Consider the following 17,132-nt stretch of genomic DNA (forward strand, 5'->3'; position numbering starts at 1 on the left):
CGAAGGATAGTTAAAAGGATCTTTAATGAAAGCAGCTGAGTAAAGTGTCACAGAAAGAAATAGACTCATAGAGGACCTTGAGTACATTTGTGAGAGAACAATGACATCCTTATGCTTCAAAATGGAGTAAGAATGTGGGGAGGCTGGGCTGAGAATGCTAGGATAATGAGGCTTTATGAGGAGGGCTGTTTTGTCCCAGAGCAACCTTTTCATTTGCTCTGGCCAAGCTAAAGGCTGTAAGAGGTACAACACATTGCTCCATTCTGTGGCAGACAGCTATGGTTATTCAAGGGAGGGTCTCCCTTGCCTTGTTGCTGAAGTGCTTTGTGTTCATTTTCTCAAACTCCCATTGGTCCTATTTGATCTATCTTAGATTGATTCTTTGCTTGTGCCTGCAGTTGATACAAAGCTGGGAGAGGTGGGTGATGTATCAGAGGGTTGTTAGGCCTGTCAGATGTACCTGTACAGACCAGATAATTAGGATCAAAGGAACCTCATGGAGTCCAACCACAGAAAATGAAGAGTTGTTCCTCTGGGAAGGCATTACTGACCCCATGTACCAGTATGGACCTGGAAATGACAGTCTGGAAAGAAGCTCTGCAGAGAAGAACCTGAGGATTTTGGTGGACAACAGGTTGAACATGAGCCATCAACATGCCCTTCAGCCTGCAGTTCTGACCTGCATTAGCCAGAGCACTGCCAGCAGGTTGAAGGAGATGATCCTCCCCTTCTACTCAGCAATGGTGAGGCCTCAACTGGAGTGCTGTGTCCAGTTCTGGACTTCCTTGTACAAGAGTCAAGGAACCACCAGAGAGGGTTCAGCAAAGAGCTAGGAAGATGATCAGAAGAGAGGAACATCTCTGTTATGAGGAAAAGGTGAGGGACCTGGACCTGTTTATCCTCGAGAAGAGACAACTGAGCAAGCCTCATCAATGTATGTCACTGTCTGAAGGGAGGGTGTCAAGAGGAGGGAGTTGGACTCTTTGCAGTGGTGCCCAGTGACAGGATAAGAGGTAATGGTCACAAACTGCAGCACTGAGCTATGAAAAACATGCTGTCAGGGTGACAGAGCACTGGAACAGGCTGCACTGAGAACCTATGGAGTCTCCTATTCTGCTGATATTCAAAACCCACCCAGACGTGATTTTGTGCTACCTGCTCTGGATAAAGCTGCTTTAGCAGGGGAGTTGGACTAGATAAATTCCAGAAGTCCCTTCCAACCCCAATGTCATTCTATGATTCTGTGATCTTGTGATCTCTTCTGGGAAGGAAGGCTGGGAGTGTTCATCCTGGAGAGGAGAATGCTTGGAGAAATGTCATCAGTGTATATAAGTACCAGATGGAGAGGGTGAAGAAGACAGTCAGACTCTTCCTAGTGGGCCCATGTACAGGAGGCAATAGGCACAATGTCAAAACACAGAAATATTCTGAACCATAAAGAAAGACTTGTTTTACTATGAGGTTGGCTGAACATAACAAAAAGTTTCCCCTGAGACATTGCAGAATTTCCATTCTTGGAGATACTGCAAACCTGTGTGGACACAGCCCTGGAAAAACTGTTCTAGAGTTCCTTGCTTGAGCAGGGGTGTTGGACTTGATGGTCTTGAGAGTTTCCTTCCAGCATCATCCATTCTGTGATTCTGATATCTGTAAAATTATTCTTAGCTTAATGTTGTGTTTAGGTAATACAGAATTAAAGCAATTCAAGAAAAAAATGTTTGGCTTCAGTATGGATAACTTAAATTTAGAATTTAAATAGAAAATTAAGACAATAGAGGTGATATATTGAGGGTTTTTTATATGGTATGCAAAAAGAGTTACCCTAAGCACAGAACTGAGCTGTGGATTTCCCATGCACAATAAGAAACAGTGTTGTATTCATTTAAAATTTTTGAGATGAAAATTTTATGAATTTTATTATGTATCACAAGAATTGATAAGCAGTGTATTTTTGTTAGAGTATCAGAGGAAAATTTTATATCAATAACTGAACAATTTTCAAAGTGACAGCAGACAAATCAAGCTTGGTTGTGCCAATCATTTTTGAGATCAGCTGAAGAAATTCCTCAGTTTCTAAAATTCAACACTGTGAACAAAAAAAGGATGTACCAATTTTATGTTAGATTTATCAGCATAACTAAGTCTTTAAGAAACAGTACAGGACTAATACATTCCCTGGTCTAGCTTATAAGAAATAAGAGTAGGAGCATTGGGATACATGATGAGCTATTGGAATTTGATAATTTACTGAGGCTGCCACGACATAGAGCAAATTGATCAGCCTGGGAAATAGAGAAGTAAACCAATTCCTTAAAAATACAGATTATTTGGAATAAAGTGAAATGCATGCATAATCTAAGAAGCTGAAATCTCTTAGAATCTCTGGGGCACAACTAGAGAGGTAGAAAGTCATGAATTTCCTACCTACAAACTAAATGTGCAGCAGAAAGGGTTTCACATGTTGATGCACTTGTGGCTCAGAAGCCCTTGTGTCATCTCAGACACAAAGCTGGCTCCCAATTCCCCAGAAAAAGTATATGTGTTTTAAATAAATTTCAAATAATAACCCCCTCCGCCCCTGCCCTGCCCCACCTTTTTAAGCTTAAAATCTTTAATTGTAAGACAGGAGGAAATACTTGGTAAACCCCAGGATTTTATTGTGAGCTAAATGGACTTGGTGTGTGGATTAACTCTATGAACAAATAGCTGCCTGGCAAATAAACTGTTTGAAATAGTATGATTGAAAAACAATATGTTGGTTCAGAAGCTATGCATGATAGCTTAGAAAAGGTGTCAGACTTCCAAGAGAAGACATGAAGAAGAATTTAAGTTATTTACAAAGGATAGGGATATTCTCGATAAACTACAGAATGGAGCTAAAAAACCCCCACTTGTCCATGAAACATACCAATAAAGCACTCCATTCACCTGAAGACAGGGGTTAAGGAGAGTCACTTGCAAGGTTCAATGAAGGTAAGAGCAAGTATGCACACTTGCTAGTCCCTTTGCATACAGAGGGACCCCACAGAACTAAATAACTGTATTAGAAGGGAAAATTTTCCATTGCTTTCAATTGGAAAAATGCTGGAAAAGGTATTTAATTTAACCTTTCACTGAGCTTGCCTGTTCAGAGAATTTTGCCACGTATCTTTGGAAAAACTAAGTTTGCATCTTCTCCTGTTCAACCTTTGCTTAAAGAGATGCTATTTTCCAGACTATTTGTTTATGCTTTGCTCTTGAGGTGCGTCACTATAATGTGTTGTAAGAAAGTTTGATGTCACAACAGCTATTATATCTGATAGTGCTTTACACCATGGGAAAACAGTTCAAAGTGTAACAAGAAAGAACATTAGAAATATTCAGAGCATAGGTTACGGCTATAGAAATTACAATTTAAAAATCTATTTAATAGAAAAATATCCCTGGCAAAGTTAGCCCAGCAAAGACTATAGGTGGGTCACTCTAGGAGGCAGCTCTCAAAGATGCTTGTTTTCAAATACAGGAGTCATAAGCAAAGTTTTCTTTGGAGCAGTGAACTGTGGAGGGTGACGTGCCCAATTTGGCTGCTAGCAATTCGAGAGTGCTCTGATACAGAAGCATCTAATAGATACACCTCAGGATATTAATAAAGAACATAAGGACCTAAAGGCATCATTTCCGAAACAGGTGGAAAGCAAATTAAAAAAATTGTCTACAGGTTTATGTAATGAGAGGCCTAATACAGTTAGAGAAAATCTTTTTCAAGAAGAATAAGACAAGGGAATTCTTCTGCATAATGAGCTATCACTAAAACTGTTTGTCAATATGCTCAAATAAAGAAAGAAGCTGTGGTCTTAGTCTGCTGAAATGAAAGATTTCATGTCTTTTTAATGGAAATTCAGTGTAAGCGAACAGAACCCAATTACTGGAATTGTCAGATAAATAACAGAGTAAGGTTGTAGAGATTTATTTATTTATTAGGCACATATGTATGATTTTCAACTTGAATACTAATCAGGAGGAGAAGCTGTTTTGTAAATGCATGCTCCAGATATTTTTGTGTAAGAGGACAGCTGAGATAGATTATATACATGTCAATCTTTTATAACAGTAAATCTGTTTGGTCTTCCATGAAATATGGAAGACTATTACCAGAAATATTGCAAGAGATGAGACATATTAAAGCAACTATTGAAGTCACAGGGTATGGAGAGCAGAACATTTGTAGAATCTCTTGATTGAAAAATAATATGTGATTAAGAAATTAATTTTTAGGGAGGTAACTGAGTAGTGATTCCTAAAATACTCAAGTAAAGGAAACATTACTTTTATTTTTAAAATTTTTAATTTTTTATTATATATTGAGGGGATAATTAAAGTTTTAAAGTGAAGAAGCAAGGATGCTCTACATCTCCACGGTATGATGTCTAGGCTAGTAGAGTGCAGAGTTTTAACCATTTTTAAAGCTGTTATCCCAGCATTTGAGCCTGATGGACTGAGCTTTGGCCGGTAGTCAGTATATCTTAGAGGCAGCTGGACTGTGTTGGACTTTATCCAACACAGAGGTCAATGTTGGATATTCCTGGTGTCATCTCACAGAAGCCACCCCTGAAGCCCCCCTGCATGCCTTGCCAGCAGCGCCTAATACACCATTCTTTCGACATCTCACAATTCTTTGGAAATCTCAAATAGATCTATTTTGAGGCTTATTTAGAGAAGAGAAAAATCTAGGCCAAGGCAAGTGGACATAAAGTCATGGTGCAATAAAATGTGCTCTCAGATCAATATTGATTTCTGCTATTCACCAAAAGAAGTATCCAGGTTCCTAAATAATATATTGCTTCTCCAAACCAACCTTATGTGAGATTTGCATCACTAAAGAAGACATCAGTGCAGGTTAATTAATCTCTGGTAGTGACATGTCATACCTAGCACAGCAATATCTAACGGAGAAGTACTCTTTAGTGATTGTAAAGCAGAAAGCTTCCGGAGAAATATGAGTAAAGCTTGCTGTTTCTGCTACTGCAAACATGTTTGAATTTGCAATCACTCCTCTGCAGTCACAATAATAAAGGGCTTGAAGAAGAAGCGAGACTTGGAAGATATTTCTTGTTGTATTATAGGACCAATACAAAGAAACCTGGACTGTGTCATCTGTTGATATTTTGTGTATGATAAAAGTGAAACCAAGTGGACCCTTTGGAGGAATACTTTTAAGCTACAGGATCCTCTCAGCAGAAATTGTAATTTATGTTTCTGTAGTGCTTAGTAGGGCTAGACACTGACTGTGAGATTACCTCTTTAGGTTAGAGCATGGTGCTAGGGGCACCTAAGTAGCATATTCAATCCCCTGTGGGCCTTCCACTTAAGAGCTGGACTTAATGATCCTTGTGGGTCCCTTCCATGTCAGAATATTCTGTGATCTGCAACTGGTCTCTACTTAGTGCCTCTGTAGTTTTCAGTCATTTCAGTACTTACAAATGACACAAAGACAAGCTTCATCATTTTCACTTCATGTCCTAGATCATTAATCTGACCACAAAGAATAATGAATAGAGTAATGTCAAATGACATCTTCTTCTTAGAAATATACTAGCTTAACAAAATTCTGTAGAACACAAATGGGTCATCTCCTAGAGAGGGAACCTTAATTCCTCATAATTTCATTACTAGTAAAGAAGATATTTCTTTTATTTTCCATGCATTTTCATGTGCAACTAAAGCAACATTGCTTGCTTGAATTTTTAAACAATCAATGAGTTCAGGAAAGAAATATTTAAGACAGCAATAAAAATATGATAGGCCTCTTGAAGAAGCTTCTGTAGCCTTTCAGCCATACATTTAACTTGTATCAGGCCATAATTTTTGCCTGATATCTTTGCTGCAGTACACTTTGGTTATGGTAGTAAGTTTGGGTATCTTATATTACACTTTCAGAATGGGAGAAATTATTGAAATTGGGACCTAGTTTTCGTGAGTGAAAAAGCACACTTTTCAAAAGTGACTACCAAAATACTGACATTCTAAAATATTAGACCTATTTGAATTCAGTGCTTGGGAGCTTTACTTGGAATAGATACCTTTTATTATGGCAGAATGACATACCGACAGGGCATTGTTAAGCCCGTGTTTTAGACTTGTGAGGCCAATCTTCTCTGGCTCTTTCCATGGAGAGTGAGTTCTCCAGGGAAATGGTGGGCTCTTCAGTTGGGGTCATGTCCTGAACCGCTCCCTAGGGATGCCCATCTCTTTTAATGACTTTGGGGGGAGTGGGAGGTTCTTAAAGCCAAAGTCAGCATTCAAAAAATTCTCCATAATTTCATAAAGTCCACAGTCCTTCAGTAGAAATTCAGAGAATTTTCTGGTAAAGACAACAAGTTTTCCCCCTCTCTTTCTGGTCCCATGTAGTTAATATATGATTTGATCTATGTATGTATAATAAAATATATAACTTATATGTTATATAATATTTATGCTTTGCTCCTCTCAGCTTTGGAATAAGATTCTGCACAATAGGTTGTGCAACTATATAAATGATGAAAATTTAATATGATTTGCTCCTGTGGGTTTAAAAATATGTATATAATTCTTCTTAGAGCCAATATCCAAGTCTTAATACACTTGGCATTATAAAATGCTCTCTGTCAGGTATCCAAAACAATGAATTTGGCAAATAGAAGAATACTGCAGCTTATAAACCAAAGAAAAACTAATCTTTCTGTGAGTTAGTACAGCACTGAAAATGCAATTTTGAAAAGTGACTTCCAAATGCTTTTTTCCCCTTTCTTACATGATGCTGTGTTTACATGGTTATCTGTATATGATATTCAGGTTTTACTTGTAATAAACCCTGTAAATATGAGAAGTACATATGTTTTTAGTTATTCTGGTTTTTCTTGTTTAACAAACAGGGGTTGTAATCTCTGAAATAAAAAAAAAAAGTTTTCTCATAAGCAAATGACAATCAGGTTGAAGGGAAAACACAGTTGTCACCCACAGCTTTCTCAGAGCTTGCAGAAATACCACTAATTCTATATGCATAAGATAGAATGAAATATTTTCCTTTTATGTTATGAAAACTTGATTTTCAGCAATTAAGGAAACAAGTGACACGAAGGAGAAAAAAAATATCAAAGTGCATGGAAGACATTCAAATTACAGGGAGGTAAGCCAGAGTGGAAACTTATTTCAGACTAACTAGTCTATGGCATATGTATTTTCCTGGGTACAAGGACTGGGAAGACTGGAGAAAAAAATAGTTCTTCAAAATATGTAACTGTAGGAGCATAGGATTAAGTCCATAAGATTGAGGAAATGTAGATTAGCATTTTTTGATTTCTTGTTATAGCATTTGAACTTGTTTTACTAAAAAATGGCAAGTTCTGACTCTTGCAACAGAGAATTATAGAAGTGTACTGAGTGAGATCTGTGCTCTGAGAACAAATATGTCTTCCTTCTCCATTTTCTGCATTAAATATTTCTGATGCCACAATCAGACAGATGTGAAATTTAGATTATTCACTTAGAAGTTGTCCATTTTTATGGTTATTAAGCCTAAATGGTGAATGGAAAGAAAACAGCTTTAATGCAACAGACCAATTCTTGAGCTAGAGAGGTTTTGCAGTTATATGTAAAAAGAGACCAAAGAACTACAACTGAAATTGAAAAATTAAATTTATTACCCTTCTTTGGCTAAAACTGCCTGAACTAAGAAGGTGTACACTTTTGGAGAAAAATACGTTTTCTATTGCTGCAGAGCTGATCATGCCAAAGTGGGGCAAATTATTTAGAACTTCACTGAGAATGAGATAAATAATTTGCAACTGATGGATTAGCTTCCAAAGGCTCTTTCAAAAGCTCCCACCAATACCTCCCACTAATTTGCAGTTTCTGTGGGAGTTATACTTCCAAGTATGGACTTTAAAAAAGTGAATTGTTGTGAATATTTGAGAATCTGATCTCTGACCTGGTACCACTGATAACTCTGAGATTTATAAAGAAGCCAGGTGTCTTTTCTCTGAATTAAAATCCAACACTCCCCTTTCAGCTTTCTACCTCTGTCCTTCTGAACAGACTTGATCTTCCCTGTTACCACAGAAGTGAAATAAGAAATTAATCCTTTGATCTCCTGTTTCTTAAACTGAGCCTTTCTCCATTTTTACATAGTTGGAAATTAAAAAGAGGAGTGCTGAAAGTGTCATATCTGAAGAAAAGTCAATTAAGTTACAGAGGACAAGATTGTATTAGTCCTGAAATATGCAGATAGTACTGATCATAAAGCTACAGAAAACCTTTCAGTGGATCTTGAATACACAGGCTGGTGAGCAGATCACCTTTAATTTTTCCTTCCTGAACTTCAATGTGTCGCTAAATGGCATGTCTGATGAATTTTCAAAGACATGTTCTGTTCATCCATGATATCTATTTCATTGCCCTGGATTCTTTTTCTCTGTAATAAATCCAGCTGGAGATGACACACAGGAAACAAAATCTTGTCATCTAAAAGTATATCTCTGTGGTTTTTCAGCAATTTTCTGTGTGTCAATTTGTAATGACTACAAGTGCTATTTTCTCCAATAAATTAATTAACTTTCCAATACATGAAAAATTACTAAAACATTCAACATCAAAATGTGGGACAGTTGGGAGGCATGATTTGAAGTTCTTTTCTGTTAATTTCTTTGTACATTTGTCCTTTTACTTGCACAAAAGTTGACATAATTGCTGAAAAGAAATAAAACAGGGAAACAAAAAGTTCAGGTCTGTCGTGACAAACTACAGTAGACTTAGGACAGTTGTGAATTATAGACATTATTTAAAATTTATTGTCTGTGTGGTTTTTTTTCCCTTGCAGTTGCTTTAAATCAGAATTTTATGTAGCTTTTATAAAAGTAGTTACAAATTTCCCCATGATATCTTTACTTTTTTTTTTTATTTTTATTCTTATTGTGTTGCTGAATATGCACTTGGGATGATTCTCATGTCATTGGGTGAATTCAAGTTATAAATACATGTTAATATTTTAAAACAGATCTCTGCAGAACTCACTTATATTGAAATTAATGACGTTCTGTAAGTGGCTTTATTTCCCTCTGCGTTTGTCCATGTACCAGTAACAAATGACCTGACTGAACTAATGAATCACAGTAATGTCAGAAATGTGCTTTTATTTTTAATTGTGCAATCTGTGGTGAGTCGAGGACTGAATTGTAGAAATCCATCTTGTTGTGCAAGAAAAACTCCTCTGTCACATGGCCAGTGTTCACCTACAGGGTGTACATGCCAAAACCTGAAGGCACAACAGTACAGTATATGGATTGCAATTAAAAAACACCACATGGAGGAGAAGGAGCAACAATGACATCAAGATAGATTTACTTGTTCTGTACTCTGCTCTCTTAGAGATCACATTGCTTAAACTTAAAATAATTGACATAAACATTTGTGCATTATTTATAGCTGCTTTGCTCGCTGTTTCATAATTTTGAGATTCCCCAAACTCTGATGGGTCTGGTAACTTTTGGACAGGAAGGAAATTGTGGTCGTTGCTTCGCTGAATATTCCACCCTGCTTCAGAGAGTGGGGTCCAGCATATTTTTTCAGGAAGTGTGGGATGGAGACAGCATGACAAGGGATGAAATCATACCGTTCACACATTACAAAACTTTTCGTCAGACAGAGTCATCTTGATTCTTTCACTTTTTTCTTCTTTTTTTAAAAAAGTAAGGTTACTGAGGTTATTAATAAATGGGTCAATAATAATAATAATAATAAATAATAATAATAAATGAGCAACCTGCTACTCATTTTTAAAAGTAACATAGCAATTTGCTTTAAGGCTATAACAAAATAAGATTTTCCCCAATACTTTTATGGCTGTTTGATATCTTGGACTTAAACAATTTGGATACAATTTAATTAGTTACCCATCATTTTCATATAGAGGGAGCACCTATGTGCAGTCTAGGAGCACTGATTTGGGGTTCCTTAAGATCTTTTTGGTAGTTTTTCAGGGTAAGTTAGAAAAAAAAATGGTTTTAAAGGTAATATACCTAATAACATACATACTTCATATATAAGATCTGAGTCTTTAAGTTAGGGTAAAGCAGAGGGGATTTTTGCATTAGAAGCACTAAAGAACAAATAACTCTTATCTGTTGCTAGCACACTGCTTTCACTAAAACATTCTGTAAATATCGTCATTCATGTCTGGACCCGACACGTGGTATATTATCTTTTGCTTAATTAGTGGCATTTTCAGTTTCTTCTCTACTCCTGAATTGAAAATTCATTTCAAAGTTTTATGAGATGTCAGACTTCCTCTAACAGCGTGAAAAAACAGCTCAGAGGCTCTAAGTAAAAGGTTTTGGGCCATGATTGACACGGCATCACAGGTCATATGCCCCCTTGACAAGCAGTAAATTCTGAGCTATACTACAAAATACAGGTGTTTCTAAGGAAGATTCTGACTGGATAATTTGTGAGCATCAGCCTATATATCAAGTGTAGCAGAATTTAATGGCTTGTGAAGAATCTTTCTCTGCTGGCTGTGCCCAGGAAAGAGAGGATGCTCTGTGTGTGACAATGAATTATATCTAACCGCTGGAAATGGGGGTTACAGATTACACTGATGAAAAACACAACCATCACTCAGACAGACTTTGACAGGACCTTCCAATCAAAAATCCATTTTCTGGCCCTGGTAAGTTAATTTACAGGCACACACATATGCACAAAGTTTGAAGTCCTATTGATGAACAAATCACATCTTCACAAACAAACCTGGTTAAAAAATCCTCTTGGAAATGACTGTTGTGTTAAAGTAACCAGTGTGTGAGATGATGGAAATGTGTTTACACAAAACACTTTGTATCATAGTGTCAGAATGCTTTCATTGGCAGTTATGACATTCCTTCCCCACCCCTGATATTTTAACGCAAAAGGTATTTTGGTACCATGAAGATGTATTTTTTGGATTTTCCTGGCTATTCTGTAGCAGTTAATGATGGATAGACATTTTTTGCTCAGTTCAAATTTTGAACTACCAGTGGTGTATGAAAACTACTTTTTGGTACCCTGCTTTTCTGTGACATACATTTTCTTCCTTCTTTTGGCATAATTACAGCTATTTGCATGAAAAGAGAGGGTGGCGGAAGGGGTGAACTAAGAAATCCACCTACTCTTGCTGTTTACTCTTTGCATGAAGTCATAATCCCTGATGAAGTAATCAGCATTTCTGCAACAGCAAATGAAGATTAAGGTTGCACAAAGGAAGTCGCACTTCAGGGATTCTTATCTGAAAGGATTCCAGAGGCTGTTACCTGGTGGCTGACTTCGGCGGGACCCAGAGCCAGCCGGCGTGTCTCACTATCACAACGACTTTCCCTGAAGACAACCAGCAAAATTGCCATTGTTTTCACTGAAGCAGAATGATACCCTCAATGAGAAAAAGGAAATGAATATTGAAGAAACAAAGATGCTTCTTTCATGCAAATTGCTTTACTAATAAATAAAAAAGGAGGAATTAGGACCAGGAAATATAGGAGATAAAGAGAAACTGTTGTCTGAATTAATGCCTTTCAAATTTTCCAATGAGGCATTTACTTAGCATTTAGTAGCAATGTTCATTATACTTTGATAATTATTTAGAGCTTTCTCCCTCACAAACTGCTTGTAGTGAAAGACTGTATCATGGTCCACTAGTTAAGGATTCTTTTGCACCATTATGCAAAAATGAATAAAGAGTAGTTTTTCTGGGAAGAGGGCTGGGAATCTGTGAAATAAAGCAGCCCAATTAGAGGAGACCTGAAGTTAATGGGAGTGTGTTCTGTAGGATACGTATATTTTAAATTAGTGTATTCTAAAAGAATAATCCAAATTTAATTAAAACTGAAAAAGCAACACCACAATCACACCTCCTCCAAGGCAAAACTGTAAAATCTTGCCTCGCTGTCTACCCACCACAATATCAGCCAAAAGGAAACACAAGTAAATTGGATGGTGTATATCCAGTGAATGTTAAAGCAAATGCTTACGAACTGTTCCTGTGGAGTAACACCAATGTTACTTGTCTTTCATTCAATTTCTGTTACCACAGGCTTTTTAAAAGTTATTTAAGTTTGCAACTTGAAGGAAAACCTGAGATTGTAACTTCTGGGAAGACCAAGCTCTGTCTTCACTGAGCTAATTCTTCACATTATGCCCAACTTATGCATGTATCTAGTCAGGAAGTTGCACTGGTAAGGTGAGACAAACTCAAACAAATAATAAATACTGACGAAATTTTATATGTTTCATAACTTACAAAAAAATAGCATATGTGCCAAGTTCACTGTTTAGTGCCTAGTGGGACATTTTTACTTAATGGTACCTATTGAGACAAAGTGATATTTTTTTCCTACATTTTTATAAGGATGTACTATTTGATACTAGAAGACAAGTTGAAGGGAAGAAAAGATTTAATTGTATTATATTATTTCAAAAATCAGAATATGCAAAGAAATATTTTATTCCCTTTAGCTTTTTTCCCTATCACTAATTTGTTCAGAGCACTTATTCGACCCTACCTATTTTGTTTCAACTTGACCCAGTCAAAGCAGTTTGAAGACATTTACAATGATGAAGAGGGAGCTTCAATTAACCTTCTAAGCTGAGATATTTGATATGCATGAGTTACTGTATAACAGCTTAATTATCTAATACTCTTTGTAAAAGATTTCTAATAAAGAATGGAATTGATTTATATATTATGAGAGAATAATCATTTATTTAATTCCTCTTCAAATTTCTTTTGCCAAAATGTATGTATATTAACCACCAAGCTAAGGGACCAAGACCAATAGTCAGGACCTAACAACTTTTGAACTCTCTGTGTTTTGATAACTTTGCTTTGAAGGAGAACCAAAGCTGCTGATAACAAATAACCAAGTTCTCCAGAGCTGCACTGCAGGTCAGAACCCATTAGGTCTGCACACATTTTAATTTGTATTTTGGAGACCCATTGCCACAATTTGTACCACAATACATAAAAAGAGATAGAAAGAAGGTATTCTTTAAAATTAATTTTACAGGACTTAAATGATATTTCTTATAGATATTTTTAATGATGTTATTTACCACTATTATTTTTATGCCATTTGAATTAACATTTTCATTGTCTTTAATAAGAATATAGATCTGTATGTTTTCTTAAAGATTGCATGCTTGTGAAAATGAGTACTTTTGAGTACAGCCATGCGAAAAAAATCTTAGTGTTTCAGAGTAAGTCCTGGTTTATCTCAGTCCTGATGCAATCTAGGGCCATTCCTAGCGTGGAACAGTGAAATTCCTGGTGGCCCATTACAACAATAGTAGTGAAATACTGTTTGTCTTTACTGGATCCACTGTGCAGGTTTCTTACTGAGAACAATAGTTATCAGATTGCAAAGGGGGAAACTGAGGGACCAAAGAATGGAATGATTTCTTGAAGGTAACAAATGGAGCTGGTGATAAAGAAAGGCTTTGATTCCTTTGTTATCTGCATTACTTAGCTGGAATTTGTTTGTTTGTTGGGTTGGGTTGGATTGGATTGTTGTTTTTTTTTTAATTTTATTTTATTTTTATTGTGGAAAGTACTCAAATCTGAGAACTGTAGTTTTAAAAGGAGTAAGGAAAATAGGAGGGAAACAGAAAAAAAAAAAAAAAAGAAGCCATAGCACTAGTCAGCAGATGAGAAAATTGAAGTAGCCAGGGTGAAATCTCTGCTGAAGCTGATGTGAAATTTGTTGATGTCTTCTGGGAATCCAGAATTTCACTGTTAAGAGAGGTGCTAAGAATTAAATCCCAAAACATCTGGAAAGGTTCAAAGGTTCAAAGGTGACATTAAGAAAGAGGCTTGGGAAGTGAGTAAGGAGCAAGAGGAAGTAGAAAATAATGATTCAGAGCTCTAAGCAAGAGTAGGCTTGCAAAGATATCTAAAGGTGAAAAAAAAATGAAACAAAACCATCTCTCATCACTAAGACAAGGTGAAGATTACTATTTTTTGCATGAAGGCTTGTGTATTTTTTCTCCTTTGGACATAGTTCCCTCTCCAGTAATAAAGAAAATAAGCATAAATCCTTCACAAGACAAACACAGATAAAGAGGGTTTGCTAAAATTGATCATAAATGACTTTAAAATTTCTAGAAAAATAGAATCTTTTTGGTTTTTTTATTTAGACATTTTACTTAATTGTTAAAAAGTTGTTTCAGCAAAATCCCCAGAATCTTATCTTTTTGTGCATTTCTTATATAAAATATAATCATTCCCTTCCTTTCAGGAGACAGTGTTCACTATATTTTTCTTACTTGCCCCAGGTTACCTCTGCCCTTCAGGTCCCTGTAGTGAAAGCCTTAAGTACCTTTTCTGATCAAAAAAGAGAATTTTACGCCCAGCAAGCAAGCTGTCTGGCCTGTAAGTGGGTATGCAGGCCAGGAAGGCTGACCAGGGCTGTGGTGAAGCTCCTGACTGGCTGTTGGCAGGACACTGTGTTCTCTTTAGTTGAAGTCAGAAGTGATCTATTGGCACAATATCAGAGTCCTACCCAAATTTTTTCTATAAAATCCAGAAGCTGAATAAGGAGACACAGGGCTTGTTTTGTTTAGATTTCTTCTACTTCTTCTTCTTCTTTTTTTTTTAATTTGCTTAAAAAATTTAGACATCTAATTTCTGCTTCAGAGCACTTTAATGCTTAAGTGTTGTCTTGGATATCACCTGATAAAATAAAATAGAGACTGCAGATTATGCTTTTCTTCTGTATATTGTAAAGTAAGGAGGAAATTGCCTCCCTTTTAGGAAAAATGAAGCTGTTAACTATAATCACTCTCAGTGTGGGACCGAAATGTTAGGCACGAACTAGGATTTCTTTGTTGGAATGCTTCAAATGGTATTTACTGTATGAGGTTTTCTTTTTACACCTTTCTTGGGTGTCACAGTGCCTGTCTGTGTTACAAGTTAGTGCAAAAATAATGGTCAAGTCCTTAATTTGTTGACTGGGGTTTGAATTTTCTTACAATGTCTACAAAGTGCATTGGTAGAAAAGGCTGTCTTTCTGGAAACAAAATAATTGGTTAGTGAGTCAATGCTTCAGGAACAGTATAAATCTGAAATATCTTTGTATCAACAGAAACTGACCTACACAACTACAGAGGAGGTTCAGCCTGGCTCACAGCAAAGAGCAGTAAGTGCTCAGGATATTTAGACTTCTGTAGTGAAAATTTTGAATTTGCAAATAGAAATTCTAATGATATAGGATGGGAATCATAGTAATTCAATTGAGGATTCTCATTCCTAAACTAGTCAACCACTAATTTAAAGGTAAGGGTCCATGTTGTCCTAAATGATGAAGCAGGTCAGTGATACCTACTGGGGTAATAAAATCATAGTAGTAATTATAGGGCTGGAGAAGTAGAAGGTTTAAAATGGAATAAAGATTTGGAATACTAAAAAAGTCATCCATGATCAGTTAAAAAAAAAGGAATTATTTATTAGCATAAATTTGATTTAAATTTAGAATTTTCCCTTTTTTCCCCTATAGACACTGCTTCACTGAAAAAGAAAATTCCAAAAATTTTTAACAAATTAGGCCTTTTCTCCATTAACCTTTAAGTGCTGGAAATAAAGTGTAAGAAACAACATAGAAGAATCTCCAAAAGTTTATAAAGGAAAACTTTGATGAAAAGGAAGAAAAATAAAATCCCTTTGAAATTGCATAGAAGAGGTTTGCTGCCATCACAGCAGTTCTACTTTCAAGTACCATAGATATGTTCCCTTTATCTGCTTCAATATAACCATTACCTGGAACTGTTTATTTTTGCATGGAGAGAAGATACAATATCATTAACTAAATTGTTATGGAACAAAGTTAGTGTAATTTTTTTTCTTTTTCCTCTCTAAATTCAATTTTCTAGTAGCCATAAAAGAGGAAAAACTTAATTTGCATAATGAGCCATTTTCTGTCTCTCTTCTGGTGACATAAAAAGGGATGATTTATTTTTTCCTTATAAATAACACATTCACCAAATATTTATCAGCTTTTCCAGCAAACTCTAACAAAATGTAGTGAATGCATGGGAAAGAGCTTGACCAGACAGAACAGAAAGAAGAAAACATATCAGCACACTGAAATATGTTGGGTTTTGTGCTATTACAATCATCACACAGGTGACTGAGATGGTGCGAAAATAGTTGTATTCTTTATTTGACAATTTTCCCTCCCCTGACATTACACTGTGTCATGCCATGAAGCTTTACAATGCTGATACAGTTCCTGTAGGTTTGCTTAATGGTAAACATGCAAAAATCACTCAGCAACAGCTTAGAAAAATATCAAAAGGTCTTTGTTTAGTGGCAGAGTTAAGTTTCTCCTCTGACAACTTCCAACAACAGGAATGCAGAAAAAGAACATTCTCAGTCAAAACACTGAACAAAGTTTAGGCACATCCAGGTATGCTCAGGATACAAAGTTGATTTTGCAAGATAAATGGTGACATTACAGCAGACACACAAGCTGACAGAGATAAACTAATATTTTGGAAATCAGAAAACTTTTTTTGTATGTACTACGATACTTTGCATTTGTAGTCTGCTGCTGGCAGAAGGGGAAAAGAGGGCAAGGAGGAGTGGAACAGAAATGAAGAAATGAGTTTCTGCTGTTTTTTTAATCTCTCTTGAAAGCCCTTGAATTTTTTCTAAGATTCTAAGATCAGAAAAAGGATTAAAAAAAAGTGTGCATATAGTGTGATCATAAATGCCTGGTCATCTTCCAGTAATAAATTGGTTAAGCATCTCTAAAGCTGGCTTGCTTTGTTCTTCATTAGGTTGTTGAATCCCTTTTTGAACACATGTACAACTTTGGCTTTCACACTAACCCTCAGCAAGAATAATTAATCAAATATCACATCAATCAAATGATCTATTGTATGTCATTTTAAAATCACTAAGCAAGTGCACTCACATTTGTATCCAAACAAGTACATAATTTGTACTTGTTTGGATCCCAGTTCTAGTTGTAGTGAGGATATAATTTCACTGGTTTGTGTGTTGAATTGTTCTTAAGGAAGTAAAACAAATGAGGAACAAAGGAAAAAATGTTATTTTTCTTGTAAGAGAAGGGAAAATGAGAGAAGTTAAGCAG

This window comes from Camarhynchus parvulus, chromosome 1, assembly GCF_901933205.1.
Source record: "Camarhynchus parvulus chromosome 1, STF_HiC, whole genome shotgun sequence".
NCBI lineage: Eukaryota > Metazoa > Chordata > Aves > Passeriformes > Thraupidae > Camarhynchus > Camarhynchus parvulus.